The sequence below is a fragment of the Canis aureus genome, chromosome 17, assembly GCF_053574225.1.
Source record: "Canis aureus isolate CA01 chromosome 17, VMU_Caureus_v.1.0, whole genome shotgun sequence".
NCBI lineage: Eukaryota > Metazoa > Chordata > Mammalia > Carnivora > Canidae > Canis > Canis aureus.
In genome coordinates this window covers 42,896,176-42,921,256 of record NC_135627.1, presented here as the reverse complement: position 1 = coordinate 42,921,256, position 25,081 = coordinate 42,896,176, and the positions used below count along the sequence as shown (strand labels likewise).

At 32.7% G+C, this 25,081-nt stretch overlaps 1 protein-coding gene across 6 annotated transcripts in view; it reads left to right on the top strand.

Annotated features, from left to right (window-relative positions):
* LOC144287938 (uncharacterized) overlaps nucleotides 1-25,081 on the top strand; it is a 388,349-nt gene that overhangs the window by 185,175 nt on the left and 178,093 nt on the right. For 3 of the 6 annotated variants that reach the window (XR_013355789.1, XR_013355788.1, XR_013355794.1), the window contains exon 5: nucleotides 13,247-13,373. The exons of 2 other annotated variants lie outside the window; for them this stretch is intronic. The gene's annotated coding sequence lies outside the window, so the exon portion shown is untranslated. Of the gene's footprint in view, nucleotides 1-13,246; nucleotides 13,374-20,953; nucleotides 21,417-25,081 lie in introns of those variants that run through there. One more of the 6 variants, XR_013355790.1, reaches the window with a different exon arrangement.

The following is a 25,081-nucleotide window of genomic DNA, read 5'->3' as shown; positions in this document are numbered from 1 at the left end:
TTATGGCAGCCCTAGGAAAATAATACAAGCAGTTTCTGTGTTTTTGACTAAAGCCTGACCATTGTAGTTTATATACACATGAAATCTTTAAGGAAACCAGCTTCCCAGGAAACAGGAATCCAAAACAGATCATTCAGAACAATCTTGTCTAAACCTTAGGAGTGTGTAGGAGTTTTTAGAGGCTGGATCAGTGGAAATCTTAAGTGCCATAAAAAAGCCTTTTGAATTTAAACATTCGTAGTTTCTTTTAGTGGAAGGTGCAGTCCTAAACACTTTCAGTGTTTACTGATTGATTGCTGTGATTCAGAAACTTGGGTAGGGATACATTTCTGTTAACAAAGGAGAGCACAGTCATGTGATGTTTGTGGGGCAAACTGAGATAGCTGAATTTACCCTGGGAAGGTAAGGCTGGTGCTACAAGGAAAAGGGGGTGAATAGTAGGAAAAAAAACAAAACAAAAAAAGCCAAGCTCTTATTAATCTGAAGAACATTTTTTTGAAGTTGTTTACAATAGATTAAATGCACATGCTCATGCTTATTTGTCACTTTACAAGGCTGATAGTCTGTCACTTAGTCTATTGAAGCTCACAACAATTTTATGAGGGAGGTACTTGGATTATCTCTATTTCAGAGGAGAATACTGGTTGAAAGGAGATTAGATTAACCTCCAAATTACACCCATTGACAGAAAGCTGAAATATTTCAAAGGATTTTGATTACCAAGTTCTCTTGCTCATTGCTGTCGCCCCTGAATGGAAGTGTCAAGAGTTGGGGTTTAAAGCTAGATGCTCTGGGTAAGAATTCTGGCTCTCTAGTTTCCAAGATCTATAAAGAAATTATTAAACTCAACAGCAAAGAAACAAACAATCCAATCATGAAATGGGCAAAAGACATGAAGAGAAATCTCACAGAGGAAGACATAGACATGGCCAACAAGCACATGAGAAAATGCTCTGCATCACTTGCCATCAGGGAAATACAAATCAAAACCACAATGAGATACCACCTCACACCAGTGAGAATGGGGAAAATTAACAAGGCAGGAAACCACAAATGTTGGAGAAGATGCGGAGAAAAGGGAACCCTCTTGCACTGTTGGTGTGAATGTGAACTGGTGCAGCCACTCTGGAAAACTGTGTGGAGGTTCCTCAAAGAGTTAAAAATATACCTGCCCTACGACCCAGCAATTGCACTGCTGGGGATTTACCCCAAAGATTCAGATGCAATGAAACGCCAGGACCCCTGCACCCCGATGTTTCTAGCAGCAATGTCCACAATAGCCAAACTGTGGAAGGAGCCTCGGTGTCCATCGAAAGATGAATGGATAAAGAAGATGTGGTCTATGTATACAATGGAATATTCCTCAGCCATTAGAAATGACAAATACCCACCCTTTGCTTCGACGTGGATGGAACTGGAGGGTATTAAGCTGAGTGAAATAAGTCCATCGGAGAAGGACAAACATTATACGGTCTCATTCATTTGGGGAATATAAAATAGTGAAAGGGAATAGAGGGGAAGGGAGAAGAAATGGGTAGGAAGTAGCAGAAAGAGAGACAGAACATGGAAGACTCCTAACTCTGGGAAATGAACTAGGGGTGGTGGAAGGGGAGGAGGGCGGGTGGTGGGGGTGACTGGGTGGCGGGCACTGAGGGGGGCACTTGACGAGATTAGCACTGGGTGTTATTCTGTATGTTGGCAAATTGAACACCAATGAAAAATAAATTTATTATTAAAAAAAATAATTCTGGCTCTCTGCACAGATAGCTATTCTCAACGACAATTTATTTTGTTCTTAAAGTTCCTTTGCTAAATTATTTCTAATTTTCTATATTCCAGATTCTCCTTCCTTTTTAGGTGCCAGCTGCAATTGCAATAGTGACCTCTAATGATATTTAGATTATTTGACCCCACATAAAGAAATTTCTCCCTTTGATGAGAATGGGTCATACTAGTTACTTACTATTCGTTAAGAAAAAAGCTTAGAGTATAAATGTTTAGGGTGTATTGTTTCATCAATTATATTATGCTGATAATTATAAATGAAAAAGATGGAGCAAATAAGCTTGATTTACAGATTTCCAGGATTTGTTTTCTATTTTGTATCTTTGAATTGAAAGAATGTAAAGCTCTGAGGATCTAAAAGAAAAATACCTTTAAAATGTTAAATTCCAATCTTCCAGAGAAGCATTGACATTGCTAACTTGTCATAGCCCAAGTGCAGAAAACCATTTTTTTCCAATGACAGAAATTCTACTAATAAATAGGGATAAATCATATTGTCAAGAAAATATTCTTATTAAAGGTGTTTTTTTTTCCTCCCTTCTGGGAGCTGGGCCTGGGAAATGCTGCAATATACTTGAGATGAGTGCATGCTTTTTTTCTCATGTTTAAATATAATTCCCATATTACCTATAGCATTTTTTATTCATCGTATAAATATTAGTGGTAGTGTTGTGAGATAAAATTAAATCACAGTCACTAATATAATGAAATACAGATAAAAGACTAGAAGAATCAAGTTTAGTGTTTGAAAAATCAATAAACTTCTCAGTGTCTAGCAAATCCATGGAGGATAATGGTTGGGAGAACCACAAGAAAACTAGATTGTATAAAGATTTAGCCTTATTCATAAGGTAAAAATGTGGGAAAAGCTGTTATCAAGCACAATCTCTATATACAGTTGTGGGAGAAAAATACACTATTTTCTTAATTCAAAATGCTATACCAGAATAGCATAGAGTGGGTGGTTTAGAAATAACAAAAATTTATTGTTCATAGTTCTAGAGGCTGGAAGTCCGAGATCAGAGTGCTAGCATGGTCAATCAAGTTCTGGTTGAAGACCCTCTTCTGGGTTGTAGACTGCTGATTTCTCATTATATCCTCACAGGGCAGAGAGCATGAAGGGGAAAGCAAGCTCTCCTGTGACTCTTCTGTGGGTAATAATCCCATTCATGTGGGCTCATCCTGTGACCTCATCTCATACTATCTTTCAAAAGCTCCATCTCTTAATACTGCCACATGGGTGTTTTTTTGGTTTCAACATACAAGGTTTAGAGGGTATCTATCCTTAACTGCATTCTCCAACTCCTATAATTTTGATTTTTGAAAATATTAATAAGTTAATGCTTATTGTTAATAAGTGATTATGAGATTCAGAACTATCCTCTGAATTTAAGAAATTAAAATTTTAGAGATAATTCTTTTTCAAAATACGTTAACTCAGGAAAGCTTTGGAGATGTTGGTTAGTGCTTTTGAGGAACAAAGAATGACAGTTATATTGATTGCTACCATGTAAAACTCTGAGAATTTTATGATGAAAAAAATTATGAACCAATCTGCAAAATAAGAGTTCATGATTCTGATGTAAGTAATGAAATAGAAATGGAAACTAAAGGTTAAATAGCTTTTCCAAAGATCAAGAAGCATGAAGTAGCAGAGCAAAAACTAGATAGCCTGTCACTGATGTTCTGTAAAAGCAGCTGGTGAGGAAGAAATTCATCCTATTTGAAGAAATTATACTATACATAGAGGGGAATCTCCCAAAATGAATACTGGATTAGTTATACATTTTTAAAATTACTAACTTAAAACAAAGTAATAAAATTCCCTTGAATTTAATGTTTTCCAAAATAGACAAACACAACACCAAAGTTGTTCAACTTTCATCAATGTACTGTACTTGCATTATGAAATTATTTGTTAAAATATTTAAAACTATTTAATAAAACATGAAGTTCTTTGTGAATCAGTATTTAAGCAATCTTCTGAAATATATATTGAGAATATCAATACATATTGGAAAGAAAGATAAAATAGGAAAAATAAACCTTCTGAGGAAATTCAAATTTGATGCTTTTTTGGAATGATGAAAGAAACAAGTTTTAAACTAAAATCTATCATCAGATAACAAGTATGGAAAATTACCACATCCTTTGCTTGCAAGTTTCTCAAGGCCAAGTGCATTTTCAGTCATCAAGGATAAGAGAACTGACCTTAAAATTGATTTACAGGGAAGTCTTCAATTCTTTATAGAATTTTATGGCACTTACATAGCTTTCATATCTTAGGCAACAAAATGGCAACAGTAGAATTGCCCTTTTTAAAAAATGTAGTTTTATTCATTTCAAAACAAAAATGAGTTCATAGAGCTACAGAATTCAAAAAGGAAAGAAAGAAAGATAAAGGAGTGGAATACAGTGCATACATTTAAAAATGTATATATGATAATTAAAGTAAAGGAGATATGTGGAAGTAAATTATCTCCAAAAATTTTAATAATAAATGGTTTCAACTTGGAAAATTCATGTTTAATTTAAACACGATTAATTTTTTTTAAAGATCTATTTATTTATTTATTTTAGAGAAAGGGAAAGCAGGTTGAGAGGGGCAGAGGGAGAGAGGGAGAAAGAGAATTCCAAGCAGACTCTCCACTGAGCACAGAGCCTGAAGCAGGGCTTAATCTCATGACCCTGAGATCATCACCTGAGCCAAAATCAAGACCTGGATGCTTAACCAACTGGACCACCCAGGGACCCCTAATTTCTGTTTTTTTTAATGGAAAATATTATGTTCTTCAATAGAATATATTATTACATTAGGGACAACAAGCAGATAGCATTTCTATTTTCTATCTCTGTAAAGAAAGGAGGCATCATAAACAATGAAAATCAAAACTACAGTGAGATATCATTCTTACACCTATCAGAATGGCTAAAATTAAAAAGACAAGAAATAACAAGTGTTAGTGAAAATGCAGGGAACAGGAACCTTCATGCAATGTTGGCAGAAATGCAAATTGGGGAAACAATTGTGTAAAACAGGAGGTTCCTCAAAAAATTAAAAATAGAGTTACTGTATGATCCAATAATTCCTCTACTGGCTATTTACCCAAAGAAAATGAAAACACCAGTTTAAAAAGATGTATGCATCCCTGTGTTTATTGGAGCAGTATTTACAGATACACCCCTATGTTTATTGCAGCATTTTTACAAAAGCAACCCATGTCCATCTATAAAAGAATAGATAAAGAGGAAGTGATATATGTATACAATGGACTATTACTAAGCCATAAAAAATGGTGAGATCTTACCATCTGCAAAACATGATGAGACTAGAGGATTAATGCTAAGTGAAATGCCTTCAGTGAACGACAAATACTGTATGATTTTACTCATACGTGGGATTTAAGAACAAACAAACAAAGAAAAAAGAGACAAAACCAGAGAACAAACTGGTGGTGGTTGCCAGAAGAAAGGTTGGTGGGTAGTTGGAGGAAATAGATAAAGAGGATTAAGAGTTCACCTTGAAATAATCCAAATACTCATCAACCAGTAAATAGCTGTACAGCATTAAGAATGAACTACATGCATAATGATGAATCTCTAAAATATAATTTCTCATGGAAAAGGACATATAAAAAATGAATATAGATCACATGTTTCTATTAATAATGTGAGATACAGGTAAAATATGTTTATAATGTTAGAAGTTAGAACAATGATGTCTTTGAGTAGATGGTTGCTGAGAGGGTGCATGAGGGGGTTTCTGGCATGTTGGTTATGTTTTATTCATTGCAGTTTAACATTTTCAGGCCCCGTCTTTGAAGACATGAATGTATTTGAAAATAGCAATAAATATTTGGACATTGCACTTCACTCATTTGTTATAGTATTTCTATAGAATCATTAAAATAAAAACACATCAATTCCAAAACTGTTTTATCCTAAAAAAATTAAAATAAGTTGGGAAAAGTTCTTGATGGATTTCAAAACCTCTAGACATAGCAGTATTGTTTAAATCAATTATAGAATTTATTGATCTTCTAAGATCAATTGCTTAAGTTCATGGTTTCTGGAAACAAGGAGGTAACTTATCATCAGACAAAAATAATTTTAGCATAAAAGCACTGGGATCCACTATGATTTTAGATGGACAATGTAATCTCTACACATCATGATCATATTTTCAATTTCTTCCACTACCTATTTTCTATGTCAATAGCATGCCAGAAAATGAAAAAATTAATAAATAGAGTAATTATAATTAATTATTTTCAGTTTCTGTTTTCCCTCAATTATCTGGATATGGTGAAAAGAAAAATAATTGTGTATTTTAATATAAATTATTATGCAATATACATGTGTAGAAAATATTCCTGAAGAGACTGCCTGTTTGAATATTCATAAGTAGAGAAAAGTAGAGTGTTTACAAGATTTAGTTCTAGAAAAGAAGGGGGAAATATTTCTCTGTAGCATACAGTACATGCAATTTTAATAAGCAATATTTTAAGAAGGATATTATATAAAATAAGAATTCAAATTATAGGCAAGTTAAATACCACTGAAAATAGAATAAACTTACTGTAACACACTACTGATAATAATTTCTAGTGTTCACTAAATAATAATCTAAAATCAAACGCTTCACTAAGCAGAATATTAAAGCCAAGTCACTTAAATATGTAACTTGGTCTCGCAGAAAGCATGTAATCTTATACTGAACTAAAAATACATAATTTTATACTGCAGAGAAACAACAGTGCTTCCAGGTCTTGTGGATATAGTAAGCTATTTCTAGTCTTCTGGTCCCTTTCCTAAAAATCAACCCTGGGGACCTGTAGATTTAAAGATGAATGTAAATTTCAGGAACTAAGTATTGCACATCAACCTCAGTTAATTTGGTTGTTTTGGTTATAATTTGGTTCTTAGTTTCTTTTGGAAAATGATTGTATCCATTGGTTAAGAATGAAAGAGATTTAGTTATTTCCAAATTGCCTTGTTCATGGTTTATAATAAATGATATTTAAACAGACTTTGCCATCACCATAAACTTTTATCCAACAAATGTTTATGTGTAAGTCTGCACACATACATAGAAGTTTCATAAAACTTGTTCTCAAAACCTGATTAGGTCCTAGTTTGCTGTTCCTTAAGATACTTCAGTCACTGAACTACAGGATGAGTTCATTATAGATTCATTTTCAGAGGCAGGTTTTGCTTACTCCTGTGGTCAACATGAGGTGATAGGAAATGCTCCGTAACAGTAACTGGACTAGAGGTCATTTAGGGATTAAGCACAGGTGCCTTCCCCAAGAATCTAGGTTACACATATTGTTGCATATCTAGAGTGTCTAAAGTATTTTAGCCAATTCTCATAATGTGAATACTTTTAATTTTGCTAATGGGAACCCATAAGTAATTCTTACAATGGTTATTAATCAACCATTAATTTCACTAATTAAAACCTATATCTGACCTTCACCATGCTGATTAGAAGCATTTCTGGTCTTGATCAGAGATTAAAGTAGCTGAAATACATGTATAAATCATATCTGGAGTTTGGGCTTTCTGATAAAATAATGGACTACCCTTGGAGTACCTGACTAGCCAGTCTGCATTATCATTTAATTTATTTAAAGAACCCACAAATATACACATACATATACATCTCGTGATGTTGTCTATGGAAACTCAGAGTTATTTTATTAAAAAATTAGGGATCCCTGGGTGGCTTAGCGGTTTAGTGCCTGCCTTCGGCCCAGGGCATGATCATGGAGTCCTAGGATCGAGTCCCACATCGGGCTCCCTGCATGGAGCCAGCTTCTCCCTCTGCCTGTGTCTCTGCCTCTCTCTGTGTGTGTGTTTCTCATGAATAAATAAATAAAATCTTAAAAAAAAGAAAAATTACTAACCATAAAATTATAAGAAATTCTGAAAGAGTGATAGATAACTATTGAATTGCTGTGCACTTGTTCAAGGTAAGGTTAGGGGGAGGGCCAGGTGGCTAAAGTTTGCTAAAGAGAGAAGTTAGAGGTAGTTCTAAGAGAGTAATGGAGGAAATCTTTTTAAATTCTGATATTGCTCACATACACTTTTGTAGCTTCAGTACAATAAGGCCATGCCACTTTCTAGAGTCAGCAGCAACTCATACAGAACTGCCAGTATAGGTGTCAAGGAACTCCTGTTGTTGAAGAATTACTGCTAGACAAAACTGAGTGGGTCACTCTGTACTTCTTTCCTCTTAATGTTGTAAAAGTGATATCCTGACTACAGGAAATGCCTGGCCAGGTGGCAAGCAAACAGGGATGATCAAAACTGCCTTTTTTTAGACTTCTGGCTTTAACTCTGACATGTAAAGAGCTTGAAAGTTGTCACCCTTATTCTTCCAACAAGAAAATTCTAAGAAAACTGAAAATAAATTGCTTTCCTTAGGCTCATCAATAATGAGATACCAGTATAGAAATATTAGAATTGGAAAATCCATAAACCTGTCAGTATCAATTGCTGGTTTGGATGCAAAACAATAGAAACTCTTCTTCATGGCTGATGGGAATGAAATGAAAATGGTACAGACATTTTATAAGACTGTTTTAGTACTTTCTTACAGGGTTAAACGTAATCTTACTGTATGATCCAATAATAATAGCTGTACTGATTTTCACCCAATTATGAATAAACTTATGTCTACAAAAAAGCACGTGCATGAACGTTCTTTGCAGCTTTATTCCTAATTACCAAAAGCTGGAAATAAATAAGATGTACTTTAATAGGTGAATTGAATGACAACCTAAGACATTATGATACATTTCAATACTATTCAGTGATAGGAAAAAATAAAAGCTGTCAGTAAATGCATATTACTAAATGAAAGAAACTAGTATCAAAAGGGTATAATATATACCATAGGATTCCATTTCTATAACATTCTAAAGAACGCATAACTACCAAGATTTTAAACTAAAGATTACTGGTGAGGTTTGGGAAGGGTGATTTCAATAGGGGAAGCAAAGAATATTTTTAGATTAAAGGGCTGTTCTGAATGATACTACGATGAAGGATCAGTGATTCTATGCATTTGTCAAAACACACAGAACCAAAGAGTAAACCTTAATGTAAGCAAATTTAATTATGTAGAAAGTTGGGGGAATCTTAGGATTTGATGCATATTTTGAAAAGATATTCTACTGGTATTACAAATGCATGATATAACCTCACTATAAGGTACTAATCTAAATAACTTTGGAAATGAATGGAGTCTGTAAGACTAATGGCAAAGGAACTATTCATAAGTACTGTGTTCTACTTGATAAGGTGTTTTCCACAGGAATATGGATTAACAGCTCTGAAACTATTTTAACTAAATGGTAAATAGCTCCAAAATTGAGCCAAATACATGCCAAAAGTGGATGTCAGGCTTCTTAGTATTAGAGTGAGATGTTAGAGATAAGCAAGAGGTTGAAGTTAGATTGTCCATGGGACAATAGATTAAATTTTGAAACAAAAGTATAAACTCGTGTTTAGTTTTATATGGATAGAGATGGTTAAATATACAAATATGTATGTATATAAAAAAGAAATATGTATGTATATATGTGTGTGTATCTATACTCCAATTAGTATAGACATTTATACTCTTTACTTGGTCAGCTGAGAGGCCCAGAAGCAACAAGCAAACTGAGCACCCCAACTTTGGTTTGAATAACACTCTCCAATAAAAATAACTAGGACTCCTTGGAAAAATCAATGATTGCAAGGCAGGTCAAAGAATATAAGAGATAAACCTGGAACATCTTGTAGTGCTAGAAGTAAGAATGTTCTCGAGAAAGTTAAATAAATGAGCTCACAACAGTGGAGGTACATGAAAGGAACACAAAGACAACTGAAGGAGCTCAAGCCAAGGGCAGGGAAAATTTAAGCAAGAATTTAAATAAAATAGTATTATATTTTAGCTCAATATTTGAGCTATATATCCATTCTGACATAAATGTATAATTGGATCAATATATGAATGGGGAGAAAGAGACACATATCCAATGTGAAAGAATCCCAAGTAATTTATGTAGATAATCTTATCTTGCAGAAGTTGGGCACAACTCCTTACTCTTTAAGTGTGGGTTGTGAATTTCTTCCAAAGAGTTTAATATGGAAAAGGGAAAAAAAGTAAATTTACGTGAAGGGACCTGATAAACACTCCTTCAGACAGATGATTAACATCAACAGTGTTAGCTCATGTGGATGGTATGTAACATTGATATGATTTATTAAAAATTGCACTTCTTTCATGTTCCTCAAAAAAAAATCCCAAACTGTAACCATGAGAAAAACAGCAGACAAATCCCAACTGAGGGACATTCTAGAAAATATTTCACCTGCACTCAACAATTGCCACATACAAGAGAAGCTTAAGGAGACGTGATGACTAAATGTCATAGGTTATCCCGAATGCAATCCTGAAACAGAAAAGGATACTTAGTAAAACCAAAGAAATCTGAAAAAAAAAAAAAAAACATACAAACTTTAGTAATCATGATGTATATATTGGTTGATATTGGTTTATAAACTGCAACAGGGGATCCCTGGGTGACGCAGTGGTTTAGCGCCTGCCTTTGGCCCAGGGCGCAATCCTGGAGACCCGGGATCGAATCCCACATCGGCTCCCGGTGCATGGAGCCTGCTTCTCCCTCTGCCTGTGTCTCTGTCTCTCTCTCTCTCTCTCTGTGACTATAATAAATAAATAAATAAATAAATAAATAAATAAATAAATAAATAAATAAAATAAACTGCAACAAGTACACCATACTAATGTAAGATATTAATAGTAGCAGAAACTTGGTGGTGGGTTTATGGGAGCCCTGCATTATGCCCACAACTCTTTTTGTAAATCTGAAACTATTCTAAACTATTCTAAAATAAAAGTGTTATTTAAAATAATAAAAACTAGTGTGGTGCATTGGGGTTTCTACTTTTCACCTTTTCCCCAATTAAATAAACTCATCAAGACTGATATTTGACCTTTCCTTTAGGCATATTAATAATAGCTACAGCTAAGATTTCTATAGTCCTTGCTGTGTGCTAAGTATAACTGATATTTTGCACACAAATGCACATGCATAAATTCACATGTACATGTGTGGTGTGTGTGTATGCAGGTGTATATATGTGAATGTGTATAGAAATATATTTAGTATGCATATTTGTTACATACATATGTGAAGTAATTTGACCTTATAACCACTGTAGTTTTTTATTACTATTCCCAATTTACAAGTTTTATACAATTTATACAATTTATTTTATATAATTTTATACAATTTATAAGTTTTTCCCAAAAAAGTTGCAATTTTTAATTATTTTTCAAACTTTCTATATTTTAACATTGAGTGTAAAATATTTTGGCTTTTAATAGTTTCTTAATTTATTATTTTCAAGGAATTTTTAAGGAATTATTTTCAAAAATACATAATATTATTCCAGACCATGTTTCATTTTAGGCCAAATGAAAAAATAAGAGTATTCTAAAACACTAATTTTGTGAAAGTATGTAGGCATGCATGCATGCATGTATGCATGTATGTGTGTATTTTTGTATGTAAAATATTGATTACTTTGTCAGTTAATTAGTTTAAATTAATATAAATGATTGTTTAGTACTAGAATACCATAGGTACAAAAATATAAGGCATAGCTATTAATCCAATGGAAACAACTTCTGTTAACATTATTTGTTAATATGTTAATTTGTTAATATGTTAAGACATTGTTTTAAACTCACAAACTAAAACCCATAGACTTCTCAGATTGGATAAAATAAGATCGGACAGTATGTTATCTAAAATTGACAATAAACCTACAGGTAAACATGCAAACACACAGAGAGTGGGAGATGGGAAGTGCTCAAGGAAAAGGCAAAAGATTTTAGTGATCTAAGTGTTGCCTTATTTACTGGTAAAATTAACTGGAATAAGGATGTACATCCATCACAAATATTTGTGAACCTAACAGATCCATAAAATACATTGATATAAAGCTGAAAAACTAGAGGAAGTTAGATCAGTTAAAAAAATGATATTTGGGATATGGTAAGATTTTAAGAGACCTTGGTAAGTGAAGCCTTAACTAATTAGCAGAAGTATCAAGTATTTAAGTAACAATCCATGGGCACATACATAATAATAAAACATGCCACAGGACAGTAATAAAAAAATGAATAAGTAGTGTAATAGTAATAAAAAAATGAATAAGTAGTGTAATAGGCAAAAAATGGTTATAAAAGGTCAATGCCATTCATTTCTTCTGTATTTTCTGGGAAAAATGTAAATAGTAATGGATCTCAAATAAATGCAATATGATTGGAAAATAACATACTTTTAAACAATTTTTGGGTCACAAAATAAATAACAAGCTAAAGCAGATATAAATGCAAGCACACACAAAATGTTCTGAGCCGCTAAAAGAATTGCGATGTAGAAATGTGTTGGATTAAAAGAACAAGCACCATAATTCTTTGAAATTCTAGTAAATTCAAGGGAAATTTGAATACATATAATTGTTAAAAGTACCAAGCAAAATATATATAAGGGTGATTTAAATAAAAGTTATAAAGTACTGAACTATAAAATTATTCATTGTAGTCACTATATGATTAAAGATATTTTAAACATATTAGACAAGACAAGAATGTAAAACTGTTTGTAGGAGATGTTCACAGACAGCCTATTAAGGACCATTGTCATTCATATCCTAAAATAACATTTAATAGGACAATATTTTAAAAAATTTAATTTATCCTTTATACTATAAATCGCATGCACGTTTGCATTTCAAGAATACATCATAAGATTAACAATTATTGGGTCATTTCATAGGTGTATTTAAAAATATAGGATGATAAAGATGATTTTCCAAATAATTCATGGAAAATAAAAAGAGGTTATTCATTAATTTTCAGTAAATTTAACTTGGATTTTTTGCAGCTTTTATAATCATTTTTTCAATTATACGTATTCAAATTTACCTTGAATTTACTAGAATTTCAAAGAATTATGGTGCTTGTTCTTTTAATCAAACACATCTCTACATCGCAATTCTTCTGCTGTATTTCTTTTTTTATGCTCCCAGTGATCACACCCCTACAAAGCCCTTTCTGAAAGATAAAAACTCCCTACCAATTGGCTTCATGGGGTGCCAACCAAGAACTGAGGACCAGTCTTTCCTTTTATACTTACTGAAAAATCTACAGGGGTAAAATGGAAAATTGAGGATATCAGACACTTTCATGTCTTATTTATACTTTTTAAGCCTTTCCTGTCTTGGTTAAAGATATATATTTATGTGAGGCTTTTTTCAGTTACGGTTTGCTGTGTTCAAATATTTGTTCCAGACCAATTTATCTTGGCTGAAATCTTATATACAGATATAAAATGATGATAGTTTCTCATAATTCCCATCTTTTCTCTTTTTACAGTTATGTCAATTCTAAAACAGGGAAGAGAAAATGATTTGGCTCATTTTGACTGAACGGTGAAAATGACAGATGGAGGCGGAGAGTGTTCCACATTCCTAAGGCTGTTGATTCTACCAGGGGTGAAGAGGTAAGACCAGCACAATTAGTCAGGTGGGAAGAAAATTATACTCCTGCTGGAAGCAGGATAGGACTGCTTAGAATCTTTGCTTGACAAGATTAATCCGTCTGGTGTCAAAACCCAATTAGCATTCAGTATTATTCCCACTACTGAGCTCATTCAGAACTTACAGTCGAAAATCACAAACAAAATATTATCAAGGAGCAAAGACATTTTTCTTTCAAGAATGAGAGGTTAGCCATGGCAATGGGAATAGAAGCTGAGGTGAAAGCCTCATATGTTCATGGACAGTTTCAGGGATATGAAGGCAAAACAGAAGTAAGATATAGCAGATTAGAAATATGGCAGCTCCATTTGACTTGGAATATAAATATATATTATCCCCAAATTAAAACTCCCATCAAGTAAGGAACCTCTAAAAAATGTAAATTTTAATAGCAATCATACATATCTACCAGGTAATAGAAAATACAATAAAAATCCATAGAATTCATCATAGAATTCACAATTCTATATATTCATTAATTGTTTTAGAATTTTTTGTTTGGGACATTGTTTGGGACAGTGTTTCTCCATATGTGTTTTGTGGCGATAACTAACTTGTAAGATGATAATAGGCAGTGTGGGGGGGAACATCTGTAATTAAATAAATTTATGGTGCATATGATTCAGCAAGTAAATCTGATTAATGAAGTAAATTTAAAAAAATATTCTAGTGCTTCTTGAATCTTCAGTATGCCATTCATTCATTCAATAACTAATGATTGTGACTTACTGTTAAGAAATTATCCATGGCCCCTTTAGCACTTGTGCCTCAGGAAATACTCTGATAGTTTGGGACATCATTCTCTTTCTCATTACTCTGAGTAATTATTTTCTTATTTATTTAAAGAAAAGGAGTGCCTTTTAAGAAAAAAAATATAATTAATAATCTGCACCTATATATATTGGCTTACAGTAATGTCATTCTAGTTCTTAAGTCAGCAAAAAAAGGATCTTTCAGCTTGTCTAAAGGACATCTTCTGCCTGTGTTCTTAATCTCATACTTTTTTCTTAAATATCCTCAAAACACTTTCATATGCTTATCTTTAATGTGGTTCTCTCAATGGTTGTGGGTCCTCCCAGTACAACGGGAGCTGAAAGCCTTGAAATTAGATTTTTCTAGACTCCCTTCCCAGTACTTATTTATGTATATTCCACTAATGAAACACATTCATTTGAGATTTGGAAGGCAGAAGGGATTTGTCAGGAGGCAAATTAAGGTAAATTCTCAAGTCTTGGCAGACAGTGAGATTTGTCACAGGTTTTAGAGAATCTTCCAGAAAATCATCCATTGTGATGCTCCAGGCACTATGATTCCTATACCCGGACTTACTGAGTTTTTTAAGGATTCTCAATATTTGTGTAAGCCTCTGAGTCCTGTATTTCTTCCTATTCAGAAAACCTCCAGATTCTCCTCCTTCTCCCTCTTCTTCTCATCCTTCTTCATTTTCTGCTTCTTCAACTTTATCAACATCTTCATTGTCTTTGTTTTCTTCTTTTAAGGAACCATGGCTGATTCAGAAACCATTCTAGATTTCACTTGATTTCTCAATAAATTTTGGCAGTCTGCCAATCACATCTTTCTTGCAACTTTTCTTCTGTGTTTAATCTAGTAGTGGATATTATAACCTTACTCTGTTTTTGGTTGTATCTAGGCCCCTGGAATACATCAATAAATGTAAAAATGATGCGACTGCTTTTTTTGGAGCTTATAAAGTGGGAGAAAGACAAGAATTGATACGTATTATTAAATTATTGCTGAAAAACAACAAGTAAAGCAAGATGTGCAGGAGTGGAAGTAATGAGGGCATGGAGTACTCAGTATTAAATGATGTAACTGGAGTAGGCCTCATTGAAAAGTGATAATAGAATAAGTGATTAAACAAGGTGAGGAAGTCAGCTATAAAATCTGCTGAGTGTTTTAAGCTAAGTGGAGTAGCTAGTGCAAAGGCCCTATGGCTGGTGCACAACTGGTGTATGGGGAATATCAAGCAGTCAGAGGTGGCTGGAGTGAAATAAGCAAGGCAGACAGTAGCTAATGAAAGATTAGAGAGGGAGGTAAAAAAGAAAACTAGATTACAAAGGGCTTCATAAGCCATTTTAAGGACATCAGTTTTAACTTTTATTCAAAGGGAGAGCTTTGCTTTTTTTTTTTTTTTTCTCCTTCCCCAGTGAGAAGAAATTGTCAGTGGGCAAGCGTAGAAATTAGACCAATTAGCCGCAGTCTATTATAGCAACCCAGTTGGGAGATAATGGTAGTGAGACCATGGTCATGGCAGTGAAAGAGTTGACAGTCAAAATTCTAAATATAATTGGAAAATTAATCCATGAGTTTTCCTGAAAGAATAGGTAATAGGGTGAAAAGAAAAAAAGACATCAAAGATACCACTAAGATCCTTAGGCTGAATGTCTGGAACAATGAGTGCCATAACTTGAGATAAAAGCTAAGGGTAGTGTAATTTTCAAGTGGAAAATGAATTATACGAGTTTTAGAGTGAGATTTTTCAGGGAGGAGCAGGTTTACAAATATGAACATGTTAACTTCTTGGATATTATTTTTCCCTGATCCTCCTGCTGTTTTATTGCAGTCCCTTATTATTTGTCTACAGAAATACTTCTTGTATCATATGCTCCTCAAACTGCAGCTTTTCATCTTTGGTACTTTTTGTAACTCCTCCTCATTCTAAGATTTATGGGTGCTTAATGTGAATTGCCTCCAGCTTTTATCTCATCCCAGATCTTAGGCCAGTCTCTCTCTGTGTTTCTAACACATGTTTCTAACATGTAGAATATTCCTCTTGTTACAATTTCCTGTATGCTTTCTTAAAGGCAATTTCCATAATTTATTTTTATGGATAAATGAATATATTTATAGAATATGAATATATTTATGTTCAGCAAACAGTAGATTACTAGTTTAAAGTTCGACTTGATATATGTTTTACATAACTATTTTAAAGAAAATTTTAAATAGTGGAAAAGGTTTAAATCAAGTTAAATATAGTCTTATAATGAATTGCTTTTCTATAATGAATTTACTATTGTACTCATATTAAATGTCTTTGAATATGCTTAGGGTTTAATTGTATCAATATACATAAACAAAACCTAATATATATAAATATAACCTAAGTGAATATTTCTGTATTCTAATACCAACTTCAAGTTTGGTACAAAACTTTTAAAAAAACCTATGTGAAATCAAATTTCTGATTATTAATATAAGCTGGAGGAAGATCTTTATTAAATAAAATTCAATCAATTTAGTGATCTGACGTGATTTATTAAGTTATATTATTGCAAAACTCTGTGTTGGACATGGTAGGAGATGTTAAAATTAGAGATTTGCTGTTAAGGAACTTACAAATCATAGCGACTCTAACAGTGATGTGATTAAATACCCAGTATGTGTATGAGCAAATCAGATTCTAAATAATGAATTAAAAGAAGCAAATAGTCTGCTAAAACTGTATTTTAAAATCTTCATGTGTAACTGTATGATTTCACTTATTCCTTGATATCAAAATGCATTCTAGAAAGACTTTTCAAAAGAGAAAAGTAAACATTTTAAAGAATAATAATTCCTTATATGTACTCTCTTATGTCCTTAAATATCATTCATGAGTCTTAAATAATATAAGCTTTACATAGCAATTTCCAGTGATTTTTGTAGTGTATTTTATTATTTGATAAATATTTTTTAAAATAAACAAAAATTTTATATAATATATGTTCACATGCTCTCACTTATCAGAATAATATATATTATATATTATAATATATTAATATTTATTTAACATGACATCTTCTAGTCATTGCCCCAAATACATGTATTAAATATATGCAAATATATATGTTTTGCTTTTATAACCTGATTTTTTTACTTAACATTAAATCAAAAGCATTCTTTACTCTTGTTTTTAAATTATTTACTTGTTTATGCAAATGCACACAGGATTTTACATAAACTATATTACATGTCAAATGTTATTTCTGTAGAAATAATACTTTTTCTTGATTGGTTGCTTATTTTGCATAATATTTAATGCAGCCATCTGTAAAGACCAGAAATATGCTGTTTAGAGCATCAGGTATAGGAGGTTTTTCTTTGTATCATTTCTATTTTTCCTAAAAATATGGCAAGGAACATTATTTTTTTTTTAGGCATCATTGACTGACAATAGTAAAATGTATTGAAATTTCTCATAATTCTTATATTTTAAAGAGTTCTTATTTTTTGTTTGTTTGTTTGTTTGTTTTTGGATTCTACCATTTTACTCAGGTAAGAGTCGTCACAAGCCCCAGGGCTTTAAAGTCAGTGAAATTCAAGCCACACATATACTAGCCTCCCCCCAAGTCCTCACCACCTTGCTGCCATACAGAAGCATCAGGTGTTTACACAAATCATTTGATTTTTTTAAATTTTATTTATTTATTCGAGGGGAGAGAGAGCGTGTGTTCTGGAGCATGAGCAGGGTGGGGAGCAGACGGAGAGGGAGAAGCAGATTCCCCACTGGGCAGGGAGTCTATCTCTGGACTGGACTCCAGGATCCTGGAGTCATGGCCTAAGCTGAAGGCAGACATGCTTAACCAACTGAGCCACCTAGGCGCCCCAACAATTTGATTTTAAAGGTGGGTATTGTTGTGGGTAGACTAGTGTCTCATCAGGATTAGTTGGGTTATGCTGCATTAATGAGCAACACATAAATCTTTCTAGCTAAAAACAAAACTCATTCCAAATAAAACCAAATTTATTTTAAAAATTGGGTGATGTGGGACACCTGGGTGGCTCAATTGGCCAAGCATCCAACTCTTGATCTCAGCTCAGTCTTGATCTCTGGGTTGAGTTCAAGGCCCATGCCCTGCATAAGCTCACTTAAAAAAAAAAAAAAAAAAGGGTAATGTTACATATAAGCTATCCTCTCTGTAGTGGTTCAGTGATACTCTGATTGTATGGCATATCCATCTCAACATACGCTTTGAGATCACAATGTCAAGAGAAGAGAGTGCTAGGAACTAGCCTTGCACTACCAATTAAATGCATTAATTCTGAAGTGAAAGTTACATTTATTTCTACTAAGTTCATTGACCAGAATTAGTAATATCAATCTAACTTCAAAAAGGGTCAGGAAGTGTGATTATACCATGTGCCTAGACAGGAAGAATAGCCGTATACAGAGTTAGCACTGATGATCTCTACCAGAGCAGGATACCTCAGATCATATTCTGGAAGGATATTTAGTCTGTTTGTAGAGGTTAATAAAACTTCTAAGTTAAAAGAACACAGAGGATTCTTAACATCTTCTCTATTCTTTGTGAGGTATTGACATGTTTCAAACATCATCCAGATTTTCTGTGAAATACAGAGTAATGGCACTTTGATTGGAATTTCCATCCATCAGTTCCAGGCATAGTCATTACTGGACTTCAGTCCATCCCTTTCAGAAAAACTCTAGAGGTCTCAATTCCTCTTTGTTTTAGGCATAATCCTTTCAGTCTCATCTTGGAGGTCCTACCTTCAGAAATTATAAAATAAGTAGGAACCTAGAAAGACTCAATAAAACTCCATCTCAGTCTCAATCTCTTCAAAAATCCTAAAGTCTAAAAAGCTATTTGTATTCTATGAAACTTTTCAGGGGTACTGATGGTATTTCCTCATTAAGAGTTGGCAGTTCCATCACACCTATACATCTCTTTGCTTTGTAAGTAAAATGCCATGCATGGAGAAAACAAAGCAAAAGAGAACAGATTCTGATATCTGTTTCCTTATTTTAAATTCTTTTTCTTATTCCTATGACTTCTTAGACAATTCAGATAATCAATGACTCACCTAGGAAGGGAAAAACAAAGTGTTAAAGAGAAATGAATGTACCTAGTATTTACATGAAATAGGAGATAATGCAAGTGAATCAATTCTCTAAATTGAGAGAACAAACACAAATTCACCAATACACAGAGGGCTCTGCATTTCAAAAAATTGAATGAGTTTATCTCATGTTTAGAGTTAAGCACTCTGACTTAGGTTTTGCTGTGATGTTTTTATTTTTAATTGCTTTCAGGAAAGCACAATTAGCTTTATAATAAATAGAACAATTTCTGATTTGTACACGTTTATCTAGATAATCTGAAACCGCATTTAGTGTATATAGCTATAATTTAATTTTAATTTTTAGGAAGTATGCACTTTTGATGAACTGTAAAATAAATCACTCTGAAAAAATGAAGGAAATATTCATTTAATGAGGCATATCATGGGCTCTCTTTTCTGGAGTTAAAGAAATATTATTCATTAACATACTCATACTTACAGTTGTAGAATGTCCATAATGAAGATTCTTTCTGAGTAGTACCATCTAACCTAGAAATATTTGAATCTTAAACCAAAAAGAGCACAAACAATAAATCAAGTGAAGAATTTGGTATGCATTTGGGTTTGTATGCAGGTGTTTACTTAAATGAATGGGATGAATATGTGAAACACAGGAGACTTTATAGCAATGAAAATACCTTGTCCGGTACTGCAGTGGTAGATATGTGATATTAGACATTTCACAAAACCTATAGATCTTTTTAAAAAATATTTTAATTATTTATTTGACAGAAAGAGAGCACAAGCAGGGAGAGTGGCAGGCAGAGGGAGAAGGAGAAGCATACTCCCTGCTGAGCAGGCAGCCTGATGGGGCTAGATCCTAGGACCCCAGGATCCAGACTTGAGCGGAAGGCAAACGCTTAGCCGGCTGGCTAAGTCAAGCAGGTCCCCCAAAACCCATAGATCTTATATAAAACAAAGAGTGGACACTAACATTAATGATGAGCTTTAGTTAATGGTAATGTACCTATTAGTTTTTCAGTTATGACAAATATATTACACAAATGGAAGATACTACAAATAAGGGACACTGAGAATGGAGGTTAAGTGTATGAGAACTATGGGTAGTTTCTGTTTAACTTTTCATCATGTCCCCCTCAAATTCATTTTTTGTAAAATTCTAATTTTATTCTTTTTCCCTTTTATTTTTGACATCTGTAATAATAGCAAATACCAACACAGGAAAACACACATGGCCGTAATACATGCAAAGGGATACGGTACTAGATTTTACAGTAAAATTCATTAAATGATTTTATATAGAAATCTTTTATAAATAATGTCCTCTTTTTTGATATAATTTAAGATAGATGAAATTCTTGCTTTCATTTCTCTTATGTATGAAATCATTTATGACAGTTGGATTATCTGTATTTGCTTATATCCCACAGAATATTTTCTGTGAGTGTATGTGTATCACTTAGATTATTTTTAAGATTGTGATAAAACTCAATTCTAGAAGAATATGCAAGCATGGAAGAAGAACTGTTTTACTCAGCAAATTTTGCTTTCATGAGAAGGCTTCATTGCATATTTATTGAAGTGAAAACTAAGTTAAATAACTCATTGTCAGGTAACAGATGTTTAAAAAGATTAGGCACAGTAGTTGAATACACATGTACTGAATACACATTCATAAAACTGCTAATGATTCAAAGTTTTTGCTCTTTTTTTCCAGATACTTCCAGCCAAATAGCACTATTAGAAAGATCCAAAATGAATCATCTGAGAAATGAAAGAAATAATTTCAGTTAACAAGGAATATCTCATATGTATATTCTCTTCTAGAGTTGTAATTTTAATTAACCTGCTTGTTGAATAGTCTGATGGGCTGTGGATGCCCAGTTTTCCAAAGGTAATGAGATCATTACCACATTTAATCTTAAATACTAAAACCAGATTCTTAATCTTTAGATTTGGCCCATGGGTCAAACTTTGCTGACTCATGATTTGGAGAAGCAAAATGGGGTTACAAACTGAATTTTGAGGTGGATAACCCCAGAAATTGTCTTTGGGTTGACTTGGTAAACTGGCCAGGACCAGGGATTCTCATTCCCTCAAACTGGATGGTTTATAGCATAACTGAACTTTTCATACTGCCAGAAACTCCCCCTACTCCACTAAGGGGCATGATTACAATCACATCTTCCTTAGGGTTTTCAGTTGCTGTATGACTGTAATTAATAATTGTTCTTGCTGCTAGGTGCCCAAACCCTTAAATAACACAGCATCTTGAATGCAATCTCTCAGTAGGACTTGGATATTGAGAAGTAACTGTTACACTTGAAAATTCATAGCTTTTGTGTATTTATCCTGATGAAATTGACATTTTAGCATTTTCAGAATGCATTATTGCTTGTTAAAAATTCTTAATTTTCATAAATAGTATTCTAGAAGCATGCATTGTGAATGTCAGAGTTATGTAGAGAGAATAAGCCAGTGACCCACCAGTCCTGAAAATAGTCACCCAAACTTTCTATACAAGTTGAATGCATTTACATATTGTTCCATTTGAATAATCCAGGAAATAAGTATCCTTTCCCTTTCTCAAAGTATTAAATTTGCCTGTGTTCTTAGATACCCTGCAAACTTTTGCATTACAAGAAGTCATAAAATACACTGTGTGCTTTTAACGAGTGATATTAAAATATTAGATAATCAGAATGACAAAGGAAAAATCATATATCACTACTACAGTTTTAATCTGTATGCCCTTTAAATTGTTATTTTTGTATATATAATGTAAATATATTCTGCATGTTGCACAGTAAGGATTTTTATTTAATATTTCACATGTATTCAGTGATAGGTTTGCTAACAGACTGCGTGATATTGAATAAAATAGATATAAATGTAAAAATGTCATATCTTTGGTTCACAGTTCTGCTATTTGCGATTAGCTCAATATAGGGTTAAATTTGTTCACATTGTAACACATTACTCAATATATATTGAAATGAATTTTTTTATTAATTTATGTATCTTGTCTGATCAGATAATTTAATAAGTTTACCTTAGATTAAGAACTTTCTGGCCCTGAAGTAAAACATGTTGAATACTCTTTGACTTCTTTGATTTTCCCTGAGGAGTTATCAGCCAACTTTGTGATGTAGGTTTGAATAATTTACAATGATATTTGTGCCCAAATTGCCCCCTGAAGAGTTTGTCACTATAATTTAACACATTAGGAAAAATTGTGTTTTTCCTTTACTCATCTGGTTTCAAAATCATTTGCTTTTTTTGTCCAATAGACATACCAGAGTATTGGAAAGAATATTGTTGTTATGATTGAAAAGGTAAGCTTATGAATCCTGCTTTACCACTCATAGGTGGAGCAGGTTTGCAGAAATTAGTTATTCATTAAGAAAATTTAGATGATAACTCCCACTCTAGATGATTATATTAAAGACAAAATAAAATAATATATCTGAAAGCTCCTCCCTTATTGCCCAATACATAATTAAATTAAAAAAGTATTATCATGATTTTTAACCTTAATTATTTTGAATCTATAATAAACAACAATATTACTGATTAAACAGCCTACATTGTTTATGTATTAGAAATGTAACCTTAATTACAGAGTATGTTATTTTAAACAAATGTCTACCAATAATGGTCCTATGACTCAGAATGTAGGATTAATTTTTAAAAACCAGGTTACACACATACACACACACACACACAATAGAGAGTAGCTGATTGCTTCTTAACTTTTCACAGTGAACTTGAGGATTAGTATCTGCTCTTTCTTTGCGATCTTTCATTTGCAGAGACATCATAATAGTGAACTTATTCTGATGACTAAACTGAACATGCATTATTATTATTATTATTATTATTATTACTATTATTATTATTTTTGGTTCTCAAGTAATTGGTAGGTTGCTGGCCTTGCTGTCAATTTTACTTTTATTGTTTTCTTTCTCCTCATACACATTCTCTTTCTGATTAACCTCTTAGGTAAAGGTTAGGTTTTCTACAAGCAAATTGATATATTTCTTTTCTTTAGATTAGTTCAGAAGCTGTGTCAGATTTAGGAATTCATCAACTCCAGATCAGAGTCTTGGGTGTTTGTTGCTTGAAGATATCTGGAAGTGTAACAAGTTTAAATAAAATGAGTTCTGTTGGAATTAGGAAAAAGAATAAAATGTCTGTGTTGAGTAAAACGTTTTTAAGAGGGGCTACTTTCCTCTTTCTGTGTGCATTGTTATTAATTGCTCAGGAAAATGGTTCCATGTAAAAATCTCATGTGTAACTATTGCTTATCTATATTTCACAATCTAATACACTTTTCTAGAAAGTCTTAAGTTAATTTTTTGTTTCGATGCCTAAATTAAAATAAAAGATTAAAACCTTGGATGCAATTAGCAAACATTTTTGTAGTTGTGCAGAGTAAATTAAAGGACATTTGTGTGCTTATTTTCAACTCTAATGGAGAGCAAATTACATTTTTAATGAAAATATATTAAGCAGCAGAATATACCTTTGTCTCTAAAATGTAATATTATCCCTTATTGCCTACTATGAGATCAAGTGAGATTATGCATAATGAAGCCTGCTTACATTGCATTTTTGTAATAGTTGAGTTCCTACTTTAAATTTATAAAAGAATTTTTATAAGTTGATGACATGTTACTTTGTGGAAGTTGGGCATGTACCACATTCATTATACTGTGCAGCATTATACATTACTTATGGAGTAGGTTATGTCAACCAAGTCTTTGGAAATTAATTATAAGTGTCAGAATTTGTAAAGTTCAGATCATTAGTTGGGCCTTATATAATATACCATGTTGTTGATTGAAATGAAAGATAATATTCTGGCTAACAACCATGTATATAATGAAGTTAATATTTTGTTAAAAATGTAAGTGATTGCCCTGAGGTCTTGTTTTGATTGTGAGTGGAGGTAATGCATATGATATACAATGACTTTTACATACAACAGACACAGTTATGTGTTATGCATAATAAACAAACTATACATACATACTTGATATTGAATACACATAAACAATACATGTATACTATATACACACCATATAATAAGCAAACATTAATTTCACAGTTTAGTAAATATCAAAATATATACATTTAAGTAATCATTAATTAAATCCAGATACACAGTATGTCTATTATTCCAGAAAGTCCCCTCATGTCATTTTGAAATGTAGCCCCTTCCCTTGTACTATATACAATCACAGTAAACAATGATCTGTTTTCTGTCACTGTCATTTTAAATGAAATCATAAACGTTTTGTGTTTGGGTTCTTTTTTCAGCATAATGACTTTGGAATCCATTCATCCTATTTCAATTTACTGGTTTTTATTTAATTTTTTAAATTGTTGAGCAGTGTTCCATGGTATGGGTACCAGTTTGTTTATCCATTCATCTGTTGATGGATAACTGGGCTGTTTTCAGTTTTGGCTATCATAACTAGAGTTGTCATGACAATTTGTCTGAATGTGTTTTTTGTGTGTGTATGTTGTTGTTTTCCTGTGGACATCTGTTTTTATTTCTCTTTGGTAAATGCCTGGGGTGTGCAATTGTTGGATCATATGGTAACTGTATATTTAACTAAAGTGTCAAACTGTTTTCTACAGTTGTACTAGCTTTAGAGTTCTACCAACAATATATGAAAGTTATAGTTTTCCAAAACCTAGCCAATATTTGGCACTGTGATTCTTTTAATTTTTAATTGTAGTCAGACTGGTAAGTATGTAGTATTATCTCAATGTGGTTTTAATTTCCTTTGGTCTTATGACAAATGATAGTAAGCATTTTATTTTTTATTTTTATTAT